At 39.1% G+C, this 19,926-nt stretch overlaps 1 long non-coding RNA gene across 2 annotated transcripts in view; it reads right to left on the bottom strand.

Moving 5' to 3' along the window:
- Window positions 1–19,926, bottom strand: part of LOC121893328 — a 60,649-nt gene that overhangs the window by 20,224 nt on the left and 20,499 nt on the right. For both annotated transcript variants that reach the window (XR_006095247.1, XR_006095241.1), the window contains exon 2: window positions 13,693–13,761. This is a non-coding gene — a long non-coding RNA (uncharacterized LOC121893328). The remainder of the gene's footprint in view (window positions 1–13,692; window positions 13,762–19,926) is intronic.

Here is a 19,926-nt window from a genome sequence, read left to right as displayed (position 1 = left end):
ATCAGGTGAACATGAACATGACTCAAAATGAATACTAATGTTGCTCCAGATCTGGGAGATGTGTAAAAAATGGCAACATGTTTGCCATATCAACTTAAAAAAGGTAGTTTTGCCCCACTTAGGGGAAGCAAACTGGTGTTTGAAGCTTTCAGATGTTTGGGAGTAGTTATTTATTGGATAATTGTTTTTTCTCAATACAGAAGATCTACTAGGACCAGTTTCCTTCCATTTGGACAATGCAGATTTCACCTGAACACATTTTTATCCAGGATCAAGGCTACTTTGTACTCGCTTTTGTGCAGGAGGTCCCAGAACACAGAGAGAAAAGTAAAGATAACATCCAATGTACATTTTCCAGGTTTTTTAACTTTTATTATATTATATATTATTATTATTATATTATATTATATATATATTATTATTATTTTATTTATAATTATTGCCTTACTTTTAAAAAAGGATGGAAAGGTCTGCAAAAAGGCTGTTTGAAATGTCACCTGGTTGCACTTCCTGTTTTTATCCACACTGGGGAGCTCCTGAACTACAAATGCAGTGCTGTTTTTTTCCTCCATGCCTCTGGTACAACACAAATTCTCATCACTCATGAGATTGAATGCCTTTGTATTCTAACGTCTGTAAGATAGATACTGGCATTACATCACAAGAAGCGGTATCACTCCTCATACATCCCACAGTTTATTGTGTAAAAATAATTTGTAAACTTCTCAAGTGTTGTTGGATATGACGGATCAGATAATGTTACAGTGCAAATTCTGTGACATTACTCAAAACATGAAACAAAGGAATCGAATTCTTTGTCACCGACACATGATAACTGGATAATACTTTGACTTGAAACACTTCCCAGAAAAATAAACATTTGAGGCTTGAATACTGTGCTGTTGTGATATTTACTATTATATGTTTCCTAATGGGTTGGGTCATCGAACACTGACCAGTTTTACTCTTCATAACAATTCATTATTCCAGGCTGTATTTTATCACAGCAGGTCTGGTGCCATCTCTTTTCTCCTGTCCTCCCTCTCTCCTTCGTTGAAGGTTTGATAGGTCAGCCTGCACAGTGAGCAAGCCTCAGCTGGTGTGGTGTCCCTGAAGATCTACAGTATATTGAATGGTAGTTGCCTTGAACAAGACCTGATCTCCTCTCTCTGTCTCGGTTTGTGTGTGTGTGTTTCTTGGCCCGGTAAATAATTCAGCCAGGAGAGATGTATAAGGAGAACTAAGAGTCCATGTTGGTCTGTGCCAGATATCAACTCCGGTTTTCAGTACTGTGACACAAACTGATAAAAAACGATCTCACACACACAGTCTCTCTCTCACACTCACACACTCACACACACACATACACACACACAGGAAGAGGCAGAAGCCTGGGCCTCATTAGTCATGATGAGGACAGGGAGCTGCCATCGCCTCTCCATCCCCTGCATGTCGCCCATGGCTAGGAACAAATTGGTGACAGCGCTCCCAGCCACTCTGTTGGGCTACCTGCGATGCACTGGGCTCTGTCAGGCTCCTCTCCTTCCTCACCGCTGTGCATTTGCGTATTTGAGTGTGTGGAGAGAAAGCTATACGCACACACGCGTGTGCATACACACCGGAGACAAAGAAAAAGAAAGAGAGGGCAGATCAACTCCTTGGTCGCACTCCCCTTCACCTTTTTTGCTCGGCCCAGAACCGAGTCGTGATACAAGTGAACACTTCATCTGGTTGGCCTCGTGTTTGATGAGGTGCCCCTCCTTCAGCACGAAGGGTTCAAGGGGGTTCAAATCCCTGCCTCAGCTCCAGACTTCTGTTGGCCGCACCTCTTATTAAAAAGTCAGATACACCGTTGGCGTCACCACTGTCAGAGCGGCGCACAGAGTGAATCCATTACGGGTGTATATTCAGACCCCGGCTGCATTTCTGACACAAGAGTTGGAAGACGTGTGTTTAGAGTAGTTGCAAAGTGCTGATGCTTGCAGTGATGTATAAACATATGGCAACAGCATATACCCTCTCACTCACACACACACACACACACATACACACACCGTGAACACAAACTCACTTCTTGACAAGCTGCCTTTTTTCCCCCCCCTCGCACCTTCTTTTATTTCATTTCTTCATTCTTATTATTTCTTACCATTTCCTGTCCATCATTTTCTGCACCTGCTCATTATCCTCCCTTATTACCTTTCCCCACTGTCTCCCCATCTCCTGACCTGCTCGGTAAACTTGTTAGGCCTCCAAAGTGTCAGTGTCTAGATGGAGAGGAACCTATTCCGTCAAACTCGCAGGTTCAAAGACATACTGAGAATTTCTTTATAGGAAGGGTTGGCATAAAGTTCCAAGGAGCACGTAATCATACACACTGCGTTCACAAACACACACTCACTTATTCTCTCTCACTCTGTCGTCTGCTCTACTCTTCCTCTTTTTTTTTTGTTGCTTTAACCCTCTTCTCATATTTTTTGGCCACTCCTCTCTTTGTCCCCCCCCCCCCCCCCCCACTCACTCTCACTTGAGCATCCTTTTCTTTCGCTCTCTTTTCCTCCCTCTCCCTCTCCCTGTCTCTCCTCTCCTGTCTCTGAGTTAAGTTTAGCAGATGCAGCTGATGGCAGCATCATCCTGGAGCACCTGTCAGCTGTCTGCCTTCATCACGGCTCCTCTGCTGCCACAGGGGCCACGGGGAAGTAAACCTGAAGACAGTCGCTACTATCAACAGCTGCATCTTATTATCTTAAACACCAGTGCCAGTCAATTTCCACCAGAGATGCGTGCATTTATTTATTTATTTTTGGTGCATGCTGCCTCCTCTTCATACTCATTGCTCCTCAGGATTCAGAAGCTCAGCTGTTAAATGTGAGCAATTATAATCGAGCAGAGAGGGAGGCGAAGGTTGGAGAAAGAGAGGCAGAGTTTATCTACCCTGTGACAGAGAAGAGGAGGGAGAGGAGGCAGTAGGCATAAGTTGTCAAAGTGTTTTTGGCAGTTGTGGATTATGTTTTTGACTGACTGTTACTGTAACTTAGTTCAATACCTGTCACATGTCTAACTGGCAGCTGGGTCATTCAGTCTGTGCTTTGTTAACGCAATACTTCTGAATACTAGAGGCAGTATACTGCAACACCTTATTGATACTGAGATTCTCTGTCCAGCTAACGCCACAGCTCCCTATTTCAGTTAAACTGTGGACTCCATTTTGTGTATAATGGATTCACAATGTTTTTAAAAAAACGTACATGAACAAACTGTCCTTTTTTTCCCTTTTACACAAAAGATATCTTGTGAAAATTTACTCAAATTCAATATAAAACATATGCAGCATTAGATGCTGAATTGAATGGAAAATGAAAGCTAATGCATTTCAACCAGCTCTCCTACATCTGGTGATATCCTATGGTTAAGTTCATCAAAGTAAATAAGATTTTGATGACAAAAAATCTAGTTCTTGTAGATTTCTTTGTTCACCTGTGATTAGCTTTCAGCTATGGCTCAGGAGGTAGAGCAGGTTGTCCACTAATTAGAAGGTTGGCGATTTGATCCCCGGCTCCTCCAGTCCGCATGTCTAAGTGTCCTTGGGAAAGATACTGAACCCCATATTGCTCCCGATGGCTGTGCCATTGGTGAGTGTGTGTATAAATGGGTGAATGAGCATTAGAAACATTGTAAAGCGATATATCGCTTCTGATGAGAAGGCACCTTGCATGGCAGCCTCTGCCATCGATCTATGAATGTGTGTGTGAATGTTGGCATGTGTTGTAAAGCACTTTGAGTGGTTGGTAGACAGGAAAAGCGCATATAAATGCAGTCACTTTACTATTTAGTATTATTTTCAATGATGATTCTCAGTGCCTTTCTTACTAGTTTATCTATTCTGTCTCCTTACATTTACTATACATGGTTTGTGACATTGAAATTTAGCAATAGAATTTTTTTTTTCATTCCATAAAACTTGCTACCAATGAGGATGCATTTATTCAAGCACAAATTGTTGTTGAAAAGTGTTTGGCTAATCATCTCACTCATTCCCTCTCAAATCATCTCTAGAGTGTCAGGGAGCTCAAATGTTTCTTTCCTAATAATGGGATCATTTAGCAATATGTTTTTGGGATGAGCTAAACTGAGTGCTAAATTGCCATATTACATACTTTTCAGTAAATTCAGTGTTTTGACAACCTGGTAAAGGAGTACCAGGTTGAGCCCAAAAAGACAGGTAGATTAACCCAATTATCTAATCTATATATTCATAAGTAAAAAAAGAAAAAGTGAATGCATTTTTGTTTCATTTACACTTTACATTTACAGCTACGGCAAGTATGTTAGGTCAAATTTAAATTAGGAAGCAGCTCTGTAAGATTTCACAGAAGTGGATGCCATTGCAATGCAGAGTCATTTTGTAGATCTTTAATTTTAATGACCAAAAAAAAAAAAACAATGGCAAAAAATATGAAATAAGGCCCAACTTTTCAACAAATAAAATTTTCCGTTCCTCTTTGACAGAGGGACACAATACATCTAGCCATAAAGATGAGGTTGAAGGACATTTGAACTGAATGCTGGAACAGGTGAGTTTATAATGTCCCCTTGCTCAAGGACTCTTTGAGGCTGTTTACTCTTAGTTTTAAAATGCGTTTCGGTGATCCGAACAGAAGTGGACAGCTGACAGACATTGCCATTCACACCTGTGTCTATCATGTGTCTCCAAGGTGTTCAGCTGACCACTTGTGTTCAGATTCTGTTACTGCCTACGTCACTTCCACTAGATGGTCAAAGGGCCCCGCGCACAGTTATGTCAGTTTGGTGCCACAAGCGCCGGATCTGTTTTACACGGGCTAGCTAGGAAAACAAAAATGTTTAAGGAACTAATATACATGTCCAGGCTATTCCAACTGTTGAGATTGGCAGGACAAAGTCAAGTGGGCGCGCTGTCACCAAAACAACTACCATGTCCTGCATCGATGACGTATTTTCCCGTTATGTCCTTGTCGGGGATGCATCAGGACGCATTAGCGTTTACACTACAAAAGATATGTGGTCCCAGACCCAGACAACCTCAGCAATTGGTTTGAGTGATTGGATCACAATGCATCTTGGTGGTCATTTATACTTGTATTTAGTGCTGTCCAAATAAATGGGGTCTTTGACAACAATAGAACCTGAATGTGACCCTCAAATTGCAAGACAAAATCTGTTCATAAATCACCTTCAATTGCTTGGACACTATAATAATGATAAGCAACATGCCAGGTACTCAATGACCTGCAGTAAAACCAGCTATAATCCCAAATCAACATTTATGGAAGCTTCTGTTATGCATCTAAAACAATATATTTCAAAACCACAAGGCTGAGGTAATCAGTCATGATCAGTATGTTGCACTGTGGGAGAGGAGTGAACCAAAACTACAGCAAGTGCAGAAACAGTGTAGTAAACCATTACTGAGCCGCCATTACCGATCGAAGTCTGTTTGCCTGTACACACTTCATAATGAATGCATCTCATAAATCCTCCCTAAACGATTCCTCCTTAAATGATTCCCACAGCTCTGACTGTCTGCTCAGTGGAGGGCGCTCATGGATCAAACCATTAACAGGAAACTAGGCCGGGGTGAAGAGCGGAGGGCAACAAGCTCAGGCCCCAGATCATCACCCCGCCCCAAACCACCAACCTCTACAAACCTAATGGAAAGCAAACAGACAGACAATTTCTTTCAATTAGCCCAAACTGGCCGGCCCAATAAATTTTAGTTTGTTCCTCAAGACGTAAGGGCCCTGTAGCATGTCCTGCTGAAAATGAAGACTAATGGGGTATTGTGGAGCTGCTGAGTGCTTGATTTCGTGCCACTATACCACTGCCACTCGCCCGCTCTTTTTTTTCCCCCCCATTTCTCCCCCATCGCCTTCCCTCCTTCCTTGAGCTAACTGGAATCAGTGCTGACCAGGCACAACACAAATGTTTAATACATTTATTCACGACTTGGATTCATTTTCTGTTTTAAGCATTATTCCTGAGTAGTTAGGCGGAGCTATTCATCACAGCTTGACAACAGCTGTGAACGCAACCATCGTTCACCCTCGGTGTCAGCTGAAGTGACGGCCCGCAGAGTAAGACTCAGCCACTCGACTGCCTCCTGAGTTAGCTTCAGTTTTTTTTTTTGAATATACAGTATTTTTTATGGGAATTCAGAGCTATAATTAAAACTGATTTTTTTGTTGGGGTTGTTCAAAAAGGGCAGGTGAGTAGTTAAATATTCTTAAGAGCCCTATTTTTCTGTGTCACTGTTAAGTGGTGGAAGAAGTATTCAGATCCTTTACTCATAAAAGTAACAATAACACACTGTAAAATACTACTACATTTACTAAATAACTGCACAGAAGTATTAGTATAAGAATGTAGTTTGAGTATCAAAAATAAAAGTACGCACTGTGCAAAAAATGGCCCACAAGTGTTATATTATTAAACATTATATTATTATTATTGATGCATTCATGTGTAAGTAACATTTCACTGTTGTAGTTGTTGTAATTATGTATCTATTATGTTTACAACAAATATATTTTTAAAGATGATTACAGGTTTTGTATGTAAAATCATTATCTTAAAATAAACTAGTATCTGCAGTTGTAGTGAAAATGTATAAGTATGTAGCCTGATATTTGAAAACTCAAGTGAAGTTCCTCAAAAATGCAGTACTTGAGCAAATGTACTCATTATTTTCAAGTGAGATGAAATAAACATTAAGAAAAAAAAAATACTGGTGGATGCCATTCTTTTCTTTGCAAAGAACGGACATAACAGCAATGCCAATAATAACAATAAAGATGAATAATTTGAGGTATATTTGCCATCAAATGCTGATGTATGGGAGATCCTCGGGCCACCGCTGGTTGATGAGGGAAGAAACAAAGTTGCTTTGTCATACAGAGAAATATTAACTACAAGTGAACGGGGGGCAAGAAGACATTGATTTTACAATTCAGGACTCAATCAAAGAGAATTATGGATGGCAATAGCACTGTGATTTGCCTGTGCTGCTCATTAAACTTAACATCCACAGTGTACGTCTCCCCCTCTGGCAATGTAGGAATAAGATTTACAGGGGTAGGTTAAATACAGTTCAATACTTGAGAGGTGAAGTCACATGATGGTTAATAAAGGTGGGTGAGCTACAAGAGGTAGTCGGATAGAATGTGGGGTAAAAAAAAAAAAAAAAAAAAAGAAGAGGGAGGAGAGAGGAAGAGGAAGTGGAAGGGAGGAGAAGGGAAAAGGAAAGGAGGATGTACACAAATGGAGAGACGGAGGGGGAGAGCGAAAGAGAAACTCCATTATTATAGCCTGAACAGATAAACTATGCATCAAAGCGTAGCGTTTATTGAAAAACCATTTTTATGTGTGCTTTGAGGGCATGAAAATGAGAATGTTCAAACACATCAATACAGCACTGCAGCAGCCAATGTATTTTTTTTTTTTACTTTTTTTTTCTCTTCCTCTTCTTTTCCCCAAGATTCCCAATCAGATCTTGTGGCTCCCTGCAGGCTTTTAAGCCAGCCACAAATGGTGTGACTGCCAGACTGACAAACACGCAATCACTCAGAGTGAAGAGGGAAAAAAAAAAACAACAAAAAAAAACACAGCTTCTCCTATCACAAAAGCCCTTTTAATAAGCCCATGAAAAAGAGCAAGTAATCCTTTGTAATGATTTCATTAAAGGCCCTCATCACACCTGGAGATAATTCCATTATGATCGTGGCAATAAAATGAGGTTTTCATCAAGACCCGCAGACAGACGGAGGAAAAGCTATTATTCCTCTCACATTCAGATATGACGTTTCCTCTAATATTATGATATTAGGCTATTTGGCAGAATTTATGACGCTCAAGTCAATCCATAATGCTTGTAAAGAGTTTCCCCACTGACAAAACCACACATTTTTAATGTGCCTCATACTGAACCTGTGTGTGTGTGGGGGGGGTATTTGTGGTGTCTGAAATCACACAAAATAAAGAACAGTATTTGTTGGTACCTAATATTACTGTAAGAAAAAGGTTTTCAAATTATAATGTTGGGTGGAGAGAAAAGAAAACAATCTGATCAGTTTGTTTGGTTTCTTCTGTTCTCCACCTCCATCACTTTTCACCTGTTTTTGCCTCACCTTAATAGACCTACAGCAGGTGTTAAACGCATCCCGTTGCTGAATTTGCAAACAAATGCAGCACCTGTAAAACTAAAGAGGTGTAAAGCGCTTCTCTTTACAAGTATGAATTCATTTTTCAGTGCTTTATTACATTTTCATAAGTTGAAGTTTCATTTAAATTCTTTTGCCACTTTTGATGAGCAGAATAAGCTGAAAACAACATTAACATATTATCACCTTAGAAAGCTGTTGTGGCAAACATGTTAGCAAGCACTTGCTTATTTACACATCCAGCAGAGACAGAGCACCACTACAATTAATTTGAAGTCTTGTTTCTTTACTGGAACAAGCCCAGTATCTCATTTTAGTAGAGACTGCAATTTTCTTGACCGATTCCAATTTCCATTTTTTTTAAAGTCTAACCTCCGAATTCCGATTTTCTTTCATTCTAAGAACTATAATTGACAACATACACAAACATTTTTGTAACTTTTCTTTAATGGAAAACGCAATTGTATGTTCATGATTAAACATTGATCATATAAAATATGAACACAGTATTTGGTTTTCTAACTACATTAGGAATTTTTAAGTTCATTGAAGTCAATTCAAAGTAAAAATACTGATCAAATATTTGTCAGTGGTACAGATAAACCTTGATGGGCACCAGAAAGTAGTTTCCCACCCTATTTTTCACCTACATTTTGTAATTTCCTAATTATTATCTTTTTTTTAGTGTCGTCAAATTAAATTAAATTATATAGCAAATATCCATTCACGTAATTTTAATAGTGATTTGTAGCACTCAACGGGTGTACAGTTTTTTCACTCTGCTCTGGTCACCATATCTAGATTAATAATATTTATCAGCTGTATTAATTCAAATTTACTATTTTATATTTTTCCCTACAGATTGAAACACACAGCAGGATTCATGTCAGTGTGTCAGATAATGAGAAAGAGGTTAAATTAAATATAATATATACAAAAACATCAGCAGTATTAGAAGCAGAGCCTCATCTCAGTTGATTTTCAATAAAGCATTGATTTCAGACTTTACCTTAAAAGGTAAAATCACCTGGTTTCCGGTAAACTGTGTGTAAACAGCTGAACGTGTCAAAGTGTGTAAACTCTGTTATATATAAAGCTATTTTGGGCTGGACCAATACACCATCTGTCTCATCTTAGGCAGACCCAGGATGGTCCGGGTGTAGCCTGTGTTCAGGCCGCTGTCTGAGCCCTGCCTGTTAGTGGTCGTGATGACGGTGTGCGACATGTTGCTGGTAAATAAAACAGGTAAATTAATGTTTAAACAAGTTAAAAACTACAGAAGACGTGCTGTAACGTTACTTGTCGATGGTGAGTCTCTGCAGTTCATATCATTTTGTTTTCGCGTGAGTGGCTGTGACGTTACTATCTGTGCCGCTGTGTGTGTGACGTGAACCGTCGTGCAGCACGTGTGTAAACTTGACTGGCGAAAAATCGGATATACAGTAATGTTCATAATAATAGCAGTGTGTTTAAAAAGGTGAGTAAACCTCAAAATACTTCAAATAAATTGTATTTTAATGAACACAAATGCATTGGGGACACTGCACATTCTATTTCAAAGCAAGAAAATTGGAAAAAGCAATTGAATTTGATAATATTTTACAGAAAGTCAAGAAATATAATGTTCAAAAAAATAGCAGTGTTGACATTTTTCTTTACAAACTCAAAAATGTACTGTATAAACTAAGAAATGCTTGAAGATTCAACTTTCCTGAGAATCATAAACTAATATTTAGTTGCATAACCACGGTTTCTGATAACTGCTTCACATCTGTGGTACATGGAGTCGACCAACTTCTGGCACCAGTCAACAGGTATTGCAGCCCAGGACAATTGTACTACATTCCACAATTCCTCTGTATTTCTTGGTTTTGCCTCATGAACAGCATTTTTTATGTCAGCCCACAAGTTTTCTATGGGATTAAGGTCCGGGGATTGTGCTGGCCACTCCATTACTTGAATTCTGTTTGTCTGGAACCATGATTGTGCTTGCTTGCTGGTGTGTTTGGGGTCATTGTCTTGTTGAAACACCCATTTTCAAGGGTATTTCCTCTTCAGCATACGGCAACATGACTTCTTCCACTTCTTCCCTGGTATGCGATAAATAGGACCAACACCAGAGTACGAGAAACATCGCCATATCATGATGCTTGCACCACCATGCTTCACCATGCTTCACTGTCTTCACTGTGTACTGTGGCTTGAATTCAGTGTTTGCAGGACGTCTGACAAACTGTCTGTGGCCCTTAGACCCAAAAAGAACAATCTTACTCTCATCAGTCCACAAAATATTACGCCATTTCTTTTTAGGCCAGTCAATGTGTTCTTCGGCACATTGTAACTGCTTCAGCACATGTATTTTTTTTTTTAACAATGGGACTTTGCGGGGGCTTCTTGCTGGTAGCTTGGCTTCACATAGATGTCGTCTGATTGTTACAGTACTCACAGGCAATCTTAGATCTTCTTTGATCCTCCTGGAGCTGATCATTGGCTGAGCCTTTGCCATTTTGGTTATTCTCCGATCCATTAGAATAGTCGTTTTTCTTTTTCTTCCTCGCCTTTCTGGTTTTGGCTGCCATTTTAAAGCGTTTGATATCATTTTAGCCGAACAGCCTATCATTTTCTACACTTCTTTATAGGTTTTCCCCTCTTTTATTAATTTCTTAATCAAAGAACGCTCTTCTTCTGAACAGTTCTGTTTTTCAAGGACAAATGCGCAGCCAGCATATGCAGCGTCAGTTGCCTTGATCCTTAAATAAGGGCCACCTGTTTAACACCTATTTTTTTCACATAATCAATGACCTCACTAATTGAACTCGGCACTGCTATTTTTTTGAACACGCCCCTTTCAGTAAATGATTCAGTTTCACAGAATCAGCAGCATGCACGTCATGCCTGTTGGGTCTGTTGGTTTTCTATACCTTCACTAAACCTTCTAGAAACTTACTTGCAGTTGAAATTCTAACAAAAACAGTGATTTATCTTGCTTGTGATGTGGGACTGCTATTATTTTGAATACAACTGTATGAGACTGATCAGGGCCGGTTACCAGTCATGGCCGACCAGCTGAAAATCGGATGTTTTAGCTCTGTTTTGGTCCCTACCAACCAAAAAAAAAAGTCTCTTTAGCTAATAATAATAATCAGACTAATCTGCCAGCTGTTTTCTGTTTGGAAGGGATGTTATTTTGCCCTAACCAGTAAGTAAAAAGTGAGGAATCTGTCCTGACAACATAATTTTCAGTTGATACGGAAGCTGTAGTAACAGTTGAGTAAAACTCAAAAGATGAGTAAATATTTGACTTAAAGTCACAGTGAAATGGAAGTTAGGGCATTGTCAAACCTATATTTTGTTATGTTTCTTGTCATGCAGCAATAAATTTAAACAAACCAAATTAAGTTACTGCCAAAACAAACCAAACATTTCCAGTAAAGCATTACTGCTTCATAATAAAAGCTTTTAAATGACTAAATAATGCAAGACTTTTATTGTGAGGAATTTACAGGATATGAAACGTGTGCCTCACCGAATCAGCAGAGCTTCATTAGTGGTGCTAATAACTGGTCGACACAACAAGATATGGAGAAATTTTGAGCTATTTGTGCTGTGGATCAGTTAGAAATAATGCAGGGAGGACTAGTACAAGCAGAAACAGCCACAGTGATGATGATGTTTGATGAAGAGCTGCAGACAACCAGCACACCTCCAACAGGTAAACAACTTATTTTACTTTGCAGTGCTGTGTAATGGAAAAACACTCACAGCGTGCCAGCCGGACCTGAGTCATGGCTCAGTGTGACTACCCCCAAAACAATGGAAAACTGCCATAATGTTAGCAGAGAGGAGCAGTGAGCAGATGACCATATAAAAAAAATCCATCACAAGCCGACATCGGCTCGGGCTGAAAGTAGAAAAAAATGTTGGAAACCAAGTGTTCAGAGCAGTCTGAGGCCTATGCTTTTTGCTCACAGGGATTACTTCTATATATGTTTACCTCATTATTTGACACTTTGGCCATGTTTAACATGAACATCCGACATTGTAACATTATATATCTATATATTTGACTGAAAATAAGGAAAATAGGTCCCCTTTATGAGATTTTACATCTATAAACCAACCTCGCTTCTGAAAACTCACTACACCTAAGGCTTTCTTGTAACCTTTATTTATTGATTTATTTATATTTGTTTTTAATGTTTTATATGTGGTCATGTATGTGTATTTGGCATTTTATTCAGTCCTTTGTTCCTTTTATGCTTGCACTTGTAAAGCCCCTTGTAATTGCTGATTTTGGTAAGTGCTATACAGATAAACTTTTATTATTATTACTACTACTACTACTACCACAAAAATCTGTGATACAGACAGAGATTCAAAGGTCTGGAATATGGACAGTTTGTTGCAGGTAATACACAGTGGGTTTATTAATAATTAACAGTGGGTTTGTGACTACAAGCGACATCTTTCACATTATACACATTTGATCCACTGTTAATAATAAAATATTGATTGGTGCAGCTTTAAACAAATTCACACAAATACAAAGCAGTTATTGGGCTATGAATTGAAAAGAAAAGTAACTCACACAGGAAACACACATAATAATTTAATATTACTGTGATGAGACAATATTCAGATATTCCAGTTATATTTTTGCTGAGGCCTGGATAAACATAAACCTACAGAAAATCAGGTCTAACCTACAAAACATTATATAGAGAGTGGGACAAAGAGAAAAAGAGAAAGAGGAAAGGTGGGGAAAGAGAGTTTTATTACAAAGTGTACCAAAAACAGAACCTCAGCATTGCCACCATCCTGTCAGCTGGCAGTGCAGAGGTACAGTATCGGGGTCTCTACAGAAGTTATATTATTATTACAAAAATTCCAGTACGGCAAAGAAAATGTGACAAAGGAGGAATGGTGAGGATACTGTGTGCTGTCTGGAGGAATTGGAAGCTATGTGTTTTTGGCATTCATGTCACAGCCCTTTTGAAAAATGCATCAAAGCAATTGCAGAACTCATGGGACTGGGTTTGGGCACACAAAGTCGTGACCATCATCCAAACCTCAGTGGTGAGGATGGAGGGGAGCTGCTGATTATAGTGGAGTGTTTGAAATGTGCTACTGTGCCACTTAATAATAAAAAACAAGCGCCCTGCCAGACCATGGTAACACAGATTCCTGTAATTTCTGTGGATGTGCCTGTTTAGATGTAAAATGTGTGTATGCATGTGCTTGCCGTGCTACTGTGTATAGAAACAATTTGTAAGTGGCGGCGGCTGGTATTTTTCATGCCTCTTGAAAAACTTGGAAACAGATTGTGTTGTTTTTTATGCTTAGATTCACACATGGCTATTAGATGAAATGCCTTCTGCTTTAAGAACAGCTCTCTCCTCCACCTTCTGCTCGTAGAAATCGTAAATAACGATGGCCACAGTCTAACTATGACTTTCTTGCATGTGCACTGAGTGTAAGGAATTGAAATGAGATCACTCACAGATGGATAATTCCCCACAGATGTCGTACCCTCCACTCTTCCTCTGCTTTATAATTCTTGGCCAAGACTCTTATAAAAAGAAAAAGAAGTTAATCTCTCTGTGTGGTTAAAGAAGCAATGCTCATGCTGTTATATACGACAACAGCTACTACTAGTACTTTTACTCTGTTTCTTGTAGACCAACATAGAATGTTCCCTGTGAAGACAAATCCCATTTTAAGGTGATTATAATAAGGACTTTTTAAAAGGTAGAAACCAATATTGATATTTGATCCCATAATGATATCTCAGCGATATTCCTTAGGACTGCAACTAATGACTATTTTCATTATAGATTAATGTGGTGAATATTTTCTCAAACAATCAAGTGTTCGTTTTAAAAAAAATGACAAATAAAAACCAAAGACTAATAAAAAAGAAAATAAGGTTTCCCAGAACTCCGTGTGTCAAATTGCTTGTTTTGTCCAACTAACAAAGAAGCATCCAGCAAATGTTTGGCAATTTTGCTTGGAAATGGACAAATGATCAATCGATCATCAAAATAGGTGATTCATTTTCTGTCAGTCAAATAATTGATGAATCAACAAATTTTCATTTTATCTTTGGCATTCCTGTACAGCAACTATTTGTTATTTACTGACATCTACGCAAAAACTGATATATCTGAAATAAGCTAAAATCAGTACATAATATCAGCCATGCTGATGCATCAGTAGGGCTCAAATTATAACAAACAGGTTCTTGCTGGACACTAAGTCATATCATACTCCTCAGACCATCACATCTCACTAACCTGGTCTGGTGGTCTATTTAAAAGGTCTTCATGCTCACACTTGCCCTCTACACTCACTGCTGTAACTCCTGCTGCTGTTGATGAAGCCATACTGCTCTGCCTTGTTCCTATAAGTCCTGCAGTCTTTGTTTCTATGGTAAACCGACTGAGGGATTTTGAAATGCTTCCTTTGTTTTATTTGTTATGTTACTGTTCCATAAAGTAATTCAAACAAGCTGCCATAAGGTGTTGTACATATCCATATCCCTCTCCTATACATGTCCATTGCCACATGTATATTCTGTATCCAATACAGTCACGTAGTCATGGAAAGATGTAAAAACGGGTCTGTAGCTATCACGCTCAGTGCAAGGTTATTGACTTCATACTAAACTTGAATAAAACATGAAAAGTGAGATACAACAGTGTTCATTCCAAAGAACAAGTTTTGCATTTGGGAAATATGTTCAGTTATAGTTTTTTTCCCCAAAGATTATATACTGTAAACCTTAATATAACGTATATATACACACACACCCATATATGTTTCTCCACTTTGTCTATCATTGGGGAGACTGACAGTTGCAAGATCTTCACAGCTAAACTTTGTTACTTGACACAGAAATTGACTGCAGCTTTATCACATGCAGCACCTGATGTTATAAGTGAAATAAAAAACACCTCAGAGTACATTTCTCCAGATAGATTGTGTTCCTGCAGTGAGAGGAAAAGGGAAGAAATACGCCTTTGGGGCGTATTTCTTTGGGGTGTAGGAAGGTGACACCACAACACTGAATACACAGAAAATTACGAACATTTACACACAAAGGAGTTTTAAATACTAGCTTTGAGACAAAGAAGTTGCAACTTGAGGAACAGTTCAACATTTTGGGAAACAGTAAGCAGCCAGTTAGCTTAACTCAGCACAAAGACTGGAAACACATTATATATTACTCAATATATGAAATGACAGTGGCCTTAACCCTGCAGTGTGGAACTTTGACGTATAAATGAATGTCCATCACATTCAAGCCCTTGCCAAACGAGTTCAAACATTGCTGATTACACCTATGACGGCCAGATAAATCTCTCTGTATGTCACAGTATACAGAGTTTTTAAATCTCATGTCGGAAGGGACATTCCCGCATCGGCTCTTTGAATGCACACTCAGAGACTTCTGCCAGCCAAGCTAGCTAACCTCTGGTTAGCCCTCTGCTAACTTGATAATAAATAATTGTATCCTGTGACTCTTCTACATTTTCGAAATGTTTTCAGACCAAATGGATCAAATTCTGATAGTTAAATGGGTAGCGACGGAGTAGGCTATGGCGTAGCCTGTGACGTAAGTGCATGTTTACAGTGTTTTTGTAATTACTCTCACGGCCAGAGGGGAGAGACAAAAGTCCTGCACTCCAGCTTTAACATTAACAAAAAACTAAAATCCAAAAACAGTCATCACATTTTAATTCAAATATTGCAAAGTCCTGAGTGGTACACATGACATCACATTTTCCAGCTCACTCACTTCAAACCAGCAAGAGGAGCATAGACAAAAACAGAACAGGCAGAAATCGCTCATTGGAAATAACCCAAATGGTTCAAATTCTGCAGAAAAAAAGTGTGTTCATGGCGGACTTCATTGCTGATGGTAATATTTTTATGTGCTGTGTGGCCTACAATTTAATAGCGGCACCCCTGGTCCTCTGTCCAATAACTGAGGTGGAAATAGAGGTCAAGATTCAAAATAAATACTGTCACAGTCAATCTCTGTACGATCATAAGCCACAAATACAGAGAGAAAAATCAGTAACACAGCCATCTATTATTTGGAAGCTATCCTGGTGGGATCACATGTTGAGGTCACCACTCATTTGTACAGGGAGGCAAACAGCCTCAGAGTTTGGATAAGGCTCCTGCATTCCCTGAATGTGTCAGACTTGTGTTGCTGAGGGGGACGCATGACTACTTACCACTCTCTGAGGAATGAAAGAAAAGCTTGTTGAAAATGTATAGTTCTGAGTGGGTGTGTCGGCTTATGCGGTGGTTATCTGGGATACATCAGGTTACATGTGCACATACACAGACACAGACACACCGGTATCACAAGTGTCGATTATATGTGGGGGGATGCCGATGTGAAACTGTAGCGGGGCAAATAAACTGTGGCAGCCTGCCATAGTTTAATACATTAATGGGAAACCCAACACATTGTTCTCTAGATGTTGCCTTGAAGTGTGTTTAAATGTGCCATTCTGCTCACATATTTTGGCTTGGTATATGGTGCAAATGATGACCGTAATTATGAAGAAATGCCAATTCTGCTGATGGTCCATTTTGGATAGCTATCCTGGAAGAGAAGCAAACTCTCTTTTCTTCCACATGGCTTTTGTTGATACATTCTGGTCTGCTTGAAATTTTGCTGTGTGAAACCAAAGTGAACCAAAGAGAAAATGCAACAAAGTAGCGACTCATCCACTGATTCGGACCAAAGCAACTGAACTATGGGTGTGAAAATGCCTTAAGCTGCTAAATGCTCCACATAGTTCAGCAGCTAGTCACTAATTTTGTCCATCTGGACAGCTGCATGTTACGCCCAAAAATGAGGTATTAGGGCAGTGAGAGCGAAACAAAACAGTAAAGTTTCAGGCCGGAAAACCAAAACAATGAGCTGGAAGATGTGGTCATTGGATCCATTGTTAATATCAAAATATTGATCAGTGCACCTTTAAAAAAAGATTATCCAGCTACAAAGCAGGGATTATGAGATTCATTTAAAAGGGAATCACAAAAGGAAAACACAGACAGAATTATTATAAAATCAGACAAAAATATACATTATAAAAATACTGATTGTATTTGCTCTAAGTATGAAACAAAGATGTAAAGTTACATGTTGTTTGTGTATATGCAGTATGCAAGTAGAAGGAATTTTCATTTTTTAGATGCAAAAATTACAGTTGTGAGACTCTACAGCTGACAGTGACGACACAAAATGACGATGATTTGTATGTGCCCAAAATCTCAATTTGCAGCTCACTATGGAGTACTCTACTACATGAGGAGTTGTGAATGAGCAAACAAGGGATGGATTTTGGACACAGCCCGTGTGTGTGTGTGTATGTGTGTATGTGTGTGTGTGTGTCTCTGTAGGCCCATCCTACTGTATTCATTCTCACAGAGAAAGTCTTATTAAAGCAATTCTTCCTCTTAGGTGCAATATCCAAACAGATTTGGATATTGCACTCTGCTTCTTTTAAACACTTGGCTGACAATCTGTTAGGGGGAACAATGGACGAGACTGATGAGGAAGGGGGAGCGCGTATTGACTTTTTCTCTCTCCTCTTTCGTCTTAATGCATCTCATTCCCCCCCCCATCCTCTTTTGTTGAACACCTTTCCTTCCCCATCAGCCTTCATCAATCTCTCTATCCTTGCTGGGTGACAAATTGCACCCATTACCTTTGTCATGTGGTATACAGAAATAGCATTCTTTCCGCTGACAAACGTCAGGTAAAACAACTTATGGTGACTCACAAGACTGCAGGATGAAGGCACTGTGGCATAAATCACCCCTAAACATTGGACAACTTTCATACAGTAAACAGAAGTTAAAAGTTGGGGAAATGCATGCACATGCCGGATAAGGCAGGTTGTACAAACTGAGCCTCTTCACATGGGTGAAGGATTTATTATCCTCATTGTACTCTAAGATAAATATTTATCTCAAAGGCTGCTTTGAGATAAATATTTTAGACTTTTGTATACTCATCACAAACCTCTCTTACTTTTTTAAGTGTGGTTTGCTCCTACAAGTTTTCCAAGTAAGATTCACCAAACTCTCTCAACTGCAAAACCTTGTTACGAATTGCTTGTTTCAACCTGATGAATGCCACCTGTTCATGAGTAGATACACGTTTGAGATTTCATAATTGGCAGCATCATTCCCCAAAAATAAATTACATAAATTATTGTAAGTGTCCAGAGGTCTGGACCACTCAAAAAGTTTGTATTCTGTCTGTCTGTATTCTTAAATCATTGTGTAGTATGTGCCTCATCTGTTCGTACAACCGTCTCTTGCATGAGGCCCAGTGTGTTTAGTATTTGGTCAGTAAGATAGTTTAACAGACTAAACTTATTAAGGGGAATCGTTTTATTTCTCTACTTCCTCAATCACCTTGTGGGCAACATTTCCTTATTCTTGTCAAAAGATGACAGACAAATGTGAACAAAGTTTAAGTTGTGGTTTAAAAACCAACAACCACTTGGCTTCACTCATCCACTTAAGCATGATAAATAGTGAGAACACAACAGGTATCTTAAGTAAGGAATAGTAATGACCTGTGCATTTTCCTGGCATAGCATTTTAGTGTTAATTACATTAGGTCACAAAGTGCTGCACAAAGAACCTGAAAGGTCTGCAGGCGCTGCATCACTGACCAATCAATTGCCATTATTATGCCTGGGAAGGTCTTGACCCCAGGGACACGTTGGATGCTGCCATTACTTATCACATCTTTACACAGAACAAGATGCGCTGCATAAGCAGCACTGTTTAATGACCACTGAAGGCAGCTTTTCAAGTTTTAAGGTGATGACTATCCATGAAAACAGTGGCTTGTAATTTTATAAATGACAGACGTTGAAAAAAAATATGGATGTAGTCACTGTGACGTCATCCATTGCTTTGTGAACTGCCATTCTTAAGCCTTGAGTTTGGCGATTTGACCATCACCATCTTGGATTTGACTGTCACCATCTTTGATTTTTGGAGCCAGAAGTGACCACATTTGGATGAGAGGGTAGAGCTAACCCTAGCGCTAGCTGCTAACTTGGTCAACACCAGTTAGCACAGTGCATTTACAGTCCAAGTGTGATAATGCTAATGCTAGCAAAAAACCGGCTTAAAACCATTAAAACAAATGTACTCAATGTAAAAATTGAACAGCAGACTCCCTAGAGGGTCTTTCAGTACAACCAAACCAAAATGTTACAATTAACTTTCACAAACTGAAAACACACTGTGAAATAGTTGCAGCTATGCCTATACTCTGTGAATCTGGGTTACTTACGCCATGGTTACGTTACATAATCAACATTATTGCCGTGGTAGCGACTTGTCAAATCACAAGGTAGCCATGCCCCTGCTTTATCGTCTATTTTACTTAAAATGGGACCATAATATACCAAATGAATATCATGCTGTATTGAAGAAGACTTGAAACTAGGGATTGAGCCCATAAGCCCATAAAAGAAACTGTCTTCTGAGGTAATACATCAAGTCAGAAGTAGGGTCATTTTCTCATAGACTTCCATACAATTGGACTTCTTTTTGCAAACAGGAGAGTCGCCTCCTGCTGGCCATTAGAAAGTATTCAGGTTTAAGGCACTTCCACACTGGCTTCACTTTTCATACAGGGCTACCCGCTTGATAAATGCCAATATAACATAAAACAGTCCAACAC

Source organism: Thunnus maccoyii, chromosome 3 (assembly GCF_910596095.1).
Source record: "Thunnus maccoyii chromosome 3, fThuMac1.1, whole genome shotgun sequence".
Classification (NCBI taxonomy): domain Eukaryota; kingdom Metazoa; phylum Chordata; class Actinopteri; order Scombriformes; family Scombridae; genus Thunnus; species Thunnus maccoyii.
This window is presented reverse-complemented; position numbering and strand designations above follow the sequence as displayed.